At 43.4% G+C, this 10565-nt stretch overlaps 1 non-coding gene across 1 annotated transcript; it reads right to left on the bottom strand.

Moving 5' to 3' along the window:
* Positions 1-6025: 6025 nt before the first annotated feature.
* Trnak-uuu lies at positions 6026-6100 on the bottom strand. The gene has a single exon. It is a non-coding gene; the product is annotated as a tRNA-Lys (tRNA).
* Between the last annotated feature and the right edge of the window lie 4465 nt (positions 6101-10565).

The raw sequence follows: 10565 nt of genomic DNA, 5'->3' as shown, positions 1-10565 counted from the left end.
CTTCTGGACCCGATGTAGACTGCTGTCACTGCCCTCTTTCAGGCAGACCATGCTATCTCCAAGTTCCAGGCTGCTGTTCCACCCTCCCCTGGTGTTGTGTCCCCGGATGCGGAATAGAGCTCGAGCGTCTACATAGAAACAAAGTACAAGTTTAAGCAGAATGCTTGTAACATTGCTAACAGACTGACCCCTATAAGCGTAGATCAGCACAGGTCTGTGCCAACACTCAACTGACCTGGCACACCCTGTCAACATAAACTTGCCTTTCTATTTATATTGGTTTCTCCCTTGCTTCTGACATAGTGTCAGAGAGAGACAGAAGCTATGGCAGGGATAAATTCTTACAGGTCAGCCATTTACAAATCGCCACTCCCGCCACTCCTGGTTCTGGCCTAGTGCCCCGCCTCATACATCCAATAACTTAGATCAACGCTGCAGTTTCCTTCCTTGTTGTTGCTCCACTCAAAACAAATCGTGCGTACAATACCGCTGTCGCAGCTCTGCGCCTGCAAGTGCCATGTTTACATTGCCTAGCCTGCTGGCTGTCGTCCGTTACGACACTCTGACAGTGGCGCCAGATTTCATCCCCCAACCGCGCCTTCATTGAATTTCGATAAAATTTACCTTTCCCTTGACTAGACTGACACTAGGGCACCACTATCCTGGTGATGAAAAATTGTGTCTTTATGATAACATAAGGAAAAGAAAGGATTGGTTGAGGCCAAACAAAGGAGCAACATCCCATACAATAAACTGCATGCATCCACAAAAGATAATGTTATGCATCTGATGGGACGACGATGGTGGGTTGTATTATGAATTACTTCCGCAAGATGTAACCATCATTGCTGACATTTCCTGTCAACAGAAAAGATGTCTTGCAGACACAGTCTAAGAACAACAACCAGGAAGTCCACATGAAGCAATACTGATCCACGTAAATGCCTGCCTGCATTCCGTACAGTATTTTATTTTATTTTATTTTTTTTTCAGTCTAGCAGAAGTTGGGTTGGGAAGTCATGTCACACACACCTTATTCACCTGATCTTGTGCCTCAGATTTGAACCTTTTCCACACTCTATCGAATAACCTTCATGGAACTTCCTTTCCGGATTAAAAATGCACTCTGAAGATGACTCAATGAATTCTTCACCTAAAAACCATGCCATATCTACTGTCGCAGAATCGAAAACTTCCGCAATGTTGGCTGTCTATCGTAAACACTGAAGGATGATATATTATTGTACACAGAAGTCTCTGTATAAAAATTAATCGAACTTATGCACCAGCTACGTACTTGTGTTGGGGCCTAGCGCAATGGTTGTCATATAAACATGATGTAGAAGGTTGTAGGATCAAAAAAACGACAAATGAAACTTTTTTTTCAATTTATAAATCTGATCAAAAGAATGTGATTATTATTTTTATGCAATTAATTCGTATAAATATAATTTTTGATCTTATTGTTTGTTTTATTTGCCCTTATTTTTCTTCCTGTCATACTTTTTTCTCCTGGAATCTGCCTGTGTCACCTATAATCTGCAACCAATTGTAAATGAGGACTGCTCATTGGTTAGTAGCTCATGTAGCCAGTGCGACAATCATTTCAGGTAACCAATGGCGGTGACAGATTAGTTTGCTTCAGTGCTAAAACTTTTTTTTCCCTCTCTCTCTCTCTCTCTCTCTCTCTCTCTCTCTCTCTCTCTCTGTCTCGAGTTGCTTCGTAGAGGTTAGCTTTAACGACCATAACAATCTGCGGCAGATCTAAAAATTGCAATCGCTTTGTTTGATTGCTGTTTTCTCTGATGCATTTCACATCATGAGGTTGTGGTTATCTTAGGACACAAGTTTGAATTCAGGGCTTTGTCTGCTGTGGTTGTCATTGGTTACTTAGAATCAGCTGTCCATAGAGCATCTCGCATTTCCAACGTACCTGGCAGTGGCTGCCTCCGACATTATTCTGCATTACACATTAACAGCATTTATGGAGTGACGTACCGTGTTTATGTGTCACCTGTAACCAAGCGGTAGCTGGTAGCCGATGTGGTAATATTGTTGCTGTAAGTGAAAGATGTCAAATAACGAGTAATTTAATTGGTCCATAGTCATCAAGTAAAAAAAATAATATTGCTACTTTGATAGTTCTCTGCAAATTATTGCATAATTTGGTAAACCATACTGTAGTTTATGCCATGCTCTGGCGGTTTCCGGTGATTAAGGGTGACAGTGTGGTACTGGTGTGCGAGACTCACACTCCCTCTTGGCTATCGAACTTACTTGGAGTTGCTTCGACGATCTTCATTTCAGGATAGCCGGCTGTGATGTCCTGCACAACTTCTTCTCCGAATATAAGATGCTACTTTGGAGGAAATTTTGTATACTTTTAAAATAACTCCGTGCACTCGAGAATATTTTGAACTCAATCACACTGTATTTTCATCACACAACAGTTTTCATACAACTAAAACATTTTTTGTAAGTTCGGAACCGTCCTGTATGTCAGAAACTATTACATTCATTTTTCCATAAATGCAGTCTACAAATCTCTCAAAGTTTAACAAGACAACCGTCTGGACCTTATGAAAGTAAGAGAAAGAATGAATAAGTAATAGTCCCTTCTCTTCTTTCAACAACATTCAAATGTTCACACAGTAATGTTTGACGTCGCACGGAGTACGGCGGGTTTATTCCTTGAGCTGGACGTGTAACTCCTTAGGCGGGATCGGCGACTACCTGCCCGCGCCGATCATCCGTCCCATACGCGTCCGTCCTGCACACACATACTTGTGGTGCAGTAGACACAGTTCTACTTTACTACACTCATCTCTAAAATAACGCGTGTTCAAGACGGTGCAAATACGAGGGTCTCTAGAATTTACCACGAAATTCTCGCACCGCTACAATGCCTTCCAGAATGCTGAAAGTTAGCAAAGTATAATTATTAAATTGTCATTACTTCAACACCCCCATCAATTTAATAATTTCCTTAATTACCCGTAAAATTCACTATCGCCAACTTTTGATATAGTCTATTGAAATGTTCACTCCTAGCTGCTTTTGGTAAAATATCTGCCATTTGTTCCTCGGAGCTAATGTATTGAATATTCAGATGGCCTCACCCTGTATAAAGAACAGCCGTCCTATCACACTTCGTGGTCTCTGATGAACACTCGCCGTCGAGGACAACATACTTGGTTCTATTATTCAAGAAGTTTTCGAGCCATTCACATATCTGTGAAATTATTCGATATGCTCGTAGTTTCTTTAACAGTCTACAATGGTGTACGTTGTCAAATGCTTTCCGGAAGTCTAGAAATATGGAATCTGCCTGTTGCCATTCATACATAGTTGTCAGTATGCCACGTGAGGAAAGGGCAAGCTGAGTTTCGCACTTACGATGCTTCCTAAAACCATGTTGATTCGTCGACATAAGCTGCTTAGCCTCAAGTAAGTCTATTATAATCGAACTGGGAATGTGTTCAGGAAGTCTGCAGCAAACAGAAGTTTGGAATGTTGGTCTATAATTTTACGGGTCCGTTTCTTTACCTCTCTATATACTGGAGTCATTTGCGCTTTTTTCCAGCCGCTTGGAACTTTGCGCTGGGCGAGGGACTTACGACAAATGCAGGTAAGGGGGCAATGACGTAGAATACTCTTTGTAAAATCCAAAACCTATAACAATATTAATATACAGAAGAAACACGCTGCGATCTTATGCACCATCCTAATACTTTGCGATGTCAGAATTTGCGGCATGAGGCACCGTCACACGTCGCAAGGGCCAGGGAAGACCACCTTCCCTTCGAAAAAGCACTCGCATTATCGTGCTTGGACTTGCTGTCCTTACGACACTCGCTTTCTACGTGGCGCTCACATTCCGCCAGTAGCAGGGTTATCGCCTGCTAGTTAGGCAGCCAGCTACACACGCCAGCTCCTAGCTAGCTCCGCGCCACCTGTCTGTCAAAGCAGCGCGCATATAGCCACGACCGTCTCTCATCCTCTCCGCGAGCAACCTCAACATTTCTTCTTTTAAAATATGTAAAATTAAATAAATAAGTTTTTTAGTTTACTGCGAATATTACTTTTTGAGGCACTGTAAACATTTTCTTTGTTTAATTACAAAGAGTGGGGATAATATGGAAAATGTTCTCAAACATAATTTTGAACGTCGAATGTGGAGTATATATACGAGTTTCCTAATACCAAATGCTGATCGGAAGTATCTTGCATGTAGTGTGCAGGTTGACAGAAACTGTTCCGTCTATTTGGTAAAACATCCACACCACATCTCCGTACGACGTATCGCCAGCCACGGGTGGGTCCTGAACCTGTCCTGGACAGTGGAGGCGTGTTTCAGCCCGAATTAATGGAGCGCTCTGTTATTTAGTTCAGAGACAGGTCTCCGTGCCGGCGCTGACGTACGGCGTGGTAGGAGGTCCACAAAACCTCAGGCGTGGTGGGGATGTTTTGGACTTTACGACGGCAATAAGGAATCAATTTTTACACTAGTATGGCCAGTGTAGTGAGCTGTATGTAGCCTTCTTATCGTGAGAAACTGCAACTCTATTGGAATTTTCGGAAGAATCCTTAGATAATTCTGCAGAACTGATATTTTCATGTCCATTAGTGAAGGACTGCACTGCTGTTATTACGCAGTTTAATCTTTGCTTCATTAAACAACAATAAATAAACCCACATTATATGAGCTAAATCACTGTTTAATTAAACAGTAATAAAGTACCCAGTATCATTCTGGCAACATCTCCCAGGCTGTGGCTAAGCCATGTCTGTACAATATCCTTTCTTCCAGGAGTTCCAGTTCTGCAAGGGTCGCAGAAGAGCTTCGGTGAAGTTTGGAAGGTAGGAGACGAGGTACTGGCACAATTGGCCGCGAGGACGGGTCGTGAGTCGTGCTCTGGTAGCTCAGACGGTAGAGCACGCCGTGAGGCAAATATCCCGAGTTCGAGTCTCGGTCCGGCACACAGTGTTAATCTGCCAAGAAGCGCCAGTAATAAAGTAAACTTTCATTACATCAGACTGTTGCTGTGTACAAGTGTTACTCCGTGGTAATGGCCCATACGAAGGAATAAACACCGCAGCTGCAACAAATCCCAGCCACCAGCTTATTCGATGAAAGCTGCCTCGTTGTGGGATTGTGCTTCTGGCTCGGAACCTGGGTTATTTTCTTGCAGGTATCGCCAGTTTTTCTTATCCAGTTCGTTGCCCGGGTCAGAATGTATGGCATGGGACCAGCCATGCGTAGCGTTCTAGATATGAGATGCACACAGACGTATATCTCATTAAATAAATTATGAGTGCAGTTATCCTGTTAGTTTGGTCGCGGTACGTGGTAGTGGCTGAGTGAAGTAGGCAAAATCCGCGAAATATGGAGCAATAAATACTCTTAGGTAATACTAAATAATATGCACCGAAGCGCCAAAGAGACTGGTATAGGCATGCGTATTCAAATACAGGCTGAATACGGCGCTGCGGTCGGCAACGCCTATATAAGAGAACAGGTGTCACGCTCAGTTGTTAGATCGGTTACTGCTGCTACAAGGACAAGTTATTAAGATTTAAGTGAGTTTGAACGTGGTGTTACAGTAGGCGCACCAGCTATGGGACACAGCATCTCCGAAGTAGCGACGAAGTGAAGATGTTCCTGTATGATCATTTCACGGGTGTATCGTGAATATCAGGAATCCGGTAAAATATCAAGTCTCCGACATCGCTGCGTCCGAACCATTTAACGAAACATCATCGATATGGGCTTTCGGAGCTGAAAGCCCACTCGTGTATCCTTGATGACTGCACGACACAAAGCTTTACGCCTCGCCTGGGCCCTTCAACACCGACATCGGACTATTGGTGACTGGGAACATGTTGCCTGGTCGGACGAGTCTCGTCCGAAAGAACAGACACCATTGCTGACCTCAGGCCGTCTAGAGCGAAATGAGAATGATATTTATACCTTCAGCTGCTGACGAGCGTTGATGTATATCAACGGCGACAGGTGAAACATGTGTGCCCCGGCCGGTACTCGAACCCGGGATCTCCTGCGTAAATGGCAGACGCTCTGTCCATCTGAGCCACCGAGGGCACAGAGGATAGTGCGACTGCAGGGACTCTCTCGCGGATGCCTCCCGCGAGTCCTACATTCTCACCTTGTATGTCCACACACTACATTCGTAGTGTCCCACCCCAACACACTCAATACTCGTGGAAGACTTTCTTACCAAGCCCCATAAGAAATCGGGGAATATGTGTGCATTCCCTATTTAAGAAGAAGGTCATAACCAGGATTTCCAAAACTATATACTTATGTGGATATGGTGTCTGTTCTTTCGGACATGTCCGAAAGAACAGACTCCATTGATGACCTGCAGACGTCTAGAACGAAATTAGGATTGTATTAATACCTTGAGCTGCTGACGGGCATTGATATATAGCAACGGGGACTGGTGAAAATGTGTGCCCTGACAGGGATAGAGCGTCCTTCATGTAAGCAGGAGATCCTGTTGTTCGAGTCCCGGTTGGGGCCCACATTTTCAGAAGGGGCCGTTGATATATATTGATATATATCAACGCCCGTCAGCAGCTGAAGGTATTAATATAACTTCAGACACTAGTCGAGCCGTGCCACGTCGAGTTGCGGTACTTCCGCGTACTCATGGGGGCTTTACACGATGTTAGGGTGGAGTACCAGTTTCTTTGGCTCTTCGGTGTATATGACTTACAATCAAAACATTTTTACATATATGGTAATGTTCGTATCACTTATGGTGCAATTTAGTGGTGATAGAGTCTTCAACGTGTTACATCAGTACTGTGGTGTATCGAGGTGAGTGTGGTTGGCAGATACCTCAGTATACTGCGGGTTGTAGAACACTTAGTTCTCTTAGAAAAGGCTATATTCTCCATGACCTTTGTATATGCGAGTATATTAAGTAATACGGTAAAGTTCAATCCTCTCCCTGTTCCATCCATACTGACATTAACGTTGCGTTTCGCGAGATATTTAACCGCAGTAATACTCTCTTAACATAACGCTATTTAAATTAAGCTCGAAATGCGCGGAAGTTGCTTTATTTCATTAGTCATGTACTTTTCTTTGCATATATGTAATATATTGTTTTCACAATACTTGCTTACAGACTATATTTGCAGTTACTGACGAAAACGCACTAAATCGTGAAAAGGATTATACATACGAAGAATAAGCGAAATTCTTATGCGAAATCACTGTAGAGAACCGTTCGGTTACCCATTTGTTACTTACCAGTGGTTGTACCTTGTAGTCTATCTGGATTTTTTTTCTTTGTCACTGTTGATTGTCGGCAAAGTGCAGTTAACGAAAACGCACTGGGACATTACAAACTGATATATTTATTAAAGTTTGAATGACGAAACTGCGCAAGCATCGTATGGTGTCCGACGAATGAAACAATAAACGCATTTTCACAGAGTATGTAGCTTTTCCTAAGGGTATTTGTTGCTCAGTATTTCGCAAATTTCTGTTCGCCACACTTATCCACTATCACGCACCAAGAGAAAAGTCGCTTACCGACAGCGTGAGACCAAGCGGTAGCTTCGAACATAACAACGAGTCGGTGGCAGTCGGTCATGCCGGAAAGTCTGTCAGTAAAAAAAAAGAACAGCCCTACGGCCTACCCAAACCATTGTTTCCCATTCCGGGTAGATGGCGCTGTAATCGACAAATATCAGCTGTGCCTGTTTTTGCATTTAAGACACAAAGCATTTTATTCTACGTTTCATTTACAAAGTAAATGTAAACCTTTCTATTGAAAAGGTACATACTGATCTTCAGACGTTGCTTGAGTATGTTGTAAATGTGTACGGTGCAAATAAAAGAGATTTCTAGCAAATAAGCTACCTGTATGGTAACGTAGTTATCTGTTTACTACGGGGTTGGCTGTGATAAGTGCCCAAACCACGTGAATGCTTCGCCATGCGTTGTGGCCGAGCGTTTCTAGTTGCGTCATTCTGGAACCGCGCGATCGCTACGGTCGCAGGTTCGAATCCTGTCTCTGGGATAGATGTGTGTGATGTCCTTAGGTTAGGTAGGTTTAAGTAGTGCTGAGTTCTAGGGGACTGATGACCTCAGATGTTAAGTCCCATAGTGCTCAGAGCCATTTGAACCATTTGAAGCTGAATGCTTCACTTCAGTCGCCTCCCTCGAACCCCGCCAACAGGGTGACCGATTTAGATGTGCGTTTCCGCCCAACCGTTGTAAATCTCACGCTGGCCGCTACGCGGAATACAAACCACAACCAGTGTAATAAGCTAAAATGCCCATGAGGTGATAATGATTGGCTCACCTGCCGCGGATACTCAACGAAATCAAGCATTCCAATGGTGAGCGGCATGGGTGCTCAGCGATAGTAAGCATCCCGATGCGAAGAAAATACTATTACATCAAAATCTTGTTCCTGGATCACGTTAAACGTCGATTCTAACCAGACACTGAAACCGCTAACCATGTTACACTCTACAATCCAATTTGGAACAGTCAAGTTGGTATCCCACTGCTATCCAGGGCGTCTCCAGACTCACCTTCGCTAAGCATCGGCGCTCAGTTCGAAGAGGGACTCAAGACTGAAGACAGCTATACCCCAGCCAAAGAGATTCCAGGCCGGAGGCGTTTGTGGAGACGTCATGGACAGTGGTGGTATACCGAGCTGTATGTCGCCCACCGTATGACCCGACAACCAGGAGTCATGCTCTGGGGTGCCATTACTTTTCAGAGTAAGCCCCTTTGGTTGTCAGCCGCGATATCCTTACAGCACAGTGGTACGTGTAAGACATTGCACGTACTGGTTTTTTTTTTTTTGTGAGAAGCCATTCCGGTCTGACATTTCAACAAGACAACGCCTTCCAGCATACGGCGAGAGTTTCTACTGCTTGTCTTCGTCCTGGCCAAACCTTACTTTGGCCAGCAAGGTCTCCTGGTCTCTCCCCAACTGAGAACGTTCGGAGCATTATGGGCAGCACCTCATCTACATGGATACTCTGCAAATTGCATTTAAGTGCCTGGCAGAGGGATCATCGAACCACCTTTACAATCCTGTATTATTCCGATCTCGTATAGCGCGCGGAAAGACCGAACACCTATATCTTTCTGTACGATCTCTGATTTCCCTTATTTTATCGTGGTGGTCGTTTCTCCCTATGTAGGTCGGTGTCAAAAAAATATTTTCGCATTCGGAGGAGAAAGTTGGTGATTGGAATTTCGTGAGAAGATTCCGTCACAACGAAAAACGCCTTTCTTTTAATGATGCCCAACCCAAATCCTGTATCATTTCAGTGACACTCTCTCCCATATTTAGCGATAATACAATACGTGCTGCCCTTCCTTGAACTTTTTCCTTGTACTCCGTCAGTCCTATCTGGTAAGAATCCCATATCACGCAGCAGTATTCTAAAAGAGGACGGACAAACGTAGTGTAGGCAGTCTGCTTAGTAGACCTGTTACATTTTCTAAGTGTCCTGCCAATAAAACGCAGTTTTTGTTTAGCCTTCCCCACAATATTTTCTTTGTGTTCCTTCCAATTTTGGTTGTTCGTAATTGTGATTCATAGGTATTTAGTTGAATTTACGGCCTCCATATTTGACTGATTCATCGTGTAACCGAAGTTTAACGGATTCCTTTTAGCACTCATGTGGATGACCTCACGCTTTTCGTTATTTAGGCTCAATTGCCCAATTTCGTACCATACAGATATATTTTCTAAATCATTTTGCAATTTGTTTTGCTCTTCTGACATCTTTGCTAGTCGATAAACGACAACTTCATCTGCATACAATCTAAGACGGCTACTCAGATTGTCTTCCAAATCGTTTATAAATATAAGGAACAGAAAAGGGCCTGTAGCACTACCTTGGGAACACCAGAAGTCACTTCTGTCTTACTCGATGGCTTCCCGTCGATTGCTACGAACTGTGACCTCTCTGACAGGAAATCACAAATCCAGTCAGCTGAGACGATATTCCAAAGCACGCAATTTCACTAAAAGCCACTCATGTGGTACAGCGTCAAAAGCCTTCTGGATATCCAGAAATACTGAATCGATCTGAAATACCTTGTCAATAGCAGTCAACACTTCATGAGAATAAAGAGCTAGTTGTTTTTCATAAGAATGATGTTTTCTAAACCCATGCTGATCGTGTGTCAATAGATCGTTTTCTTCGAGGTAATTCATAATGTTTGAACACAATAGAGGTTCCAAAAACCAGCTGCATATCGACGATAACGATATTGGCCTGTAATTTAGTGGATTACTCCTACTACCTTTCTTGAATATTGATGTGACCTGTGCAACTGTCCAGTCTTTGGGTACGGATCTTTCGTCGGGAATTCGACGATGTAACGGCCCGGTTGGACAGAATTTTGGCACGATATCCCTCAGATGAACATCCAACAACTGTATTTGTCAATGCCGAACCGAATAAATGCCTGAATAAGCACCAGAGGTGGACCAAAGTGTTACTTATTTGTTCGGTTTCTGAAGCTCTTTCTGTTGGATAAATCATCCAGATTGTTCTGT

The sequence above is a fragment of the Schistocerca americana genome, chromosome 6 (genome assembly GCF_021461395.2).
Source record: "Schistocerca americana isolate TAMUIC-IGC-003095 chromosome 6, iqSchAmer2.1, whole genome shotgun sequence".
In the NCBI taxonomy this organism is placed as follows: domain Eukaryota; kingdom Metazoa; phylum Arthropoda; class Insecta; order Orthoptera; family Acrididae; genus Schistocerca; species Schistocerca americana.
The sequence above is the reverse complement of the archived record's forward strand: the minus strand, read 5'-3'. Positions and strand labels throughout refer to the sequence as shown.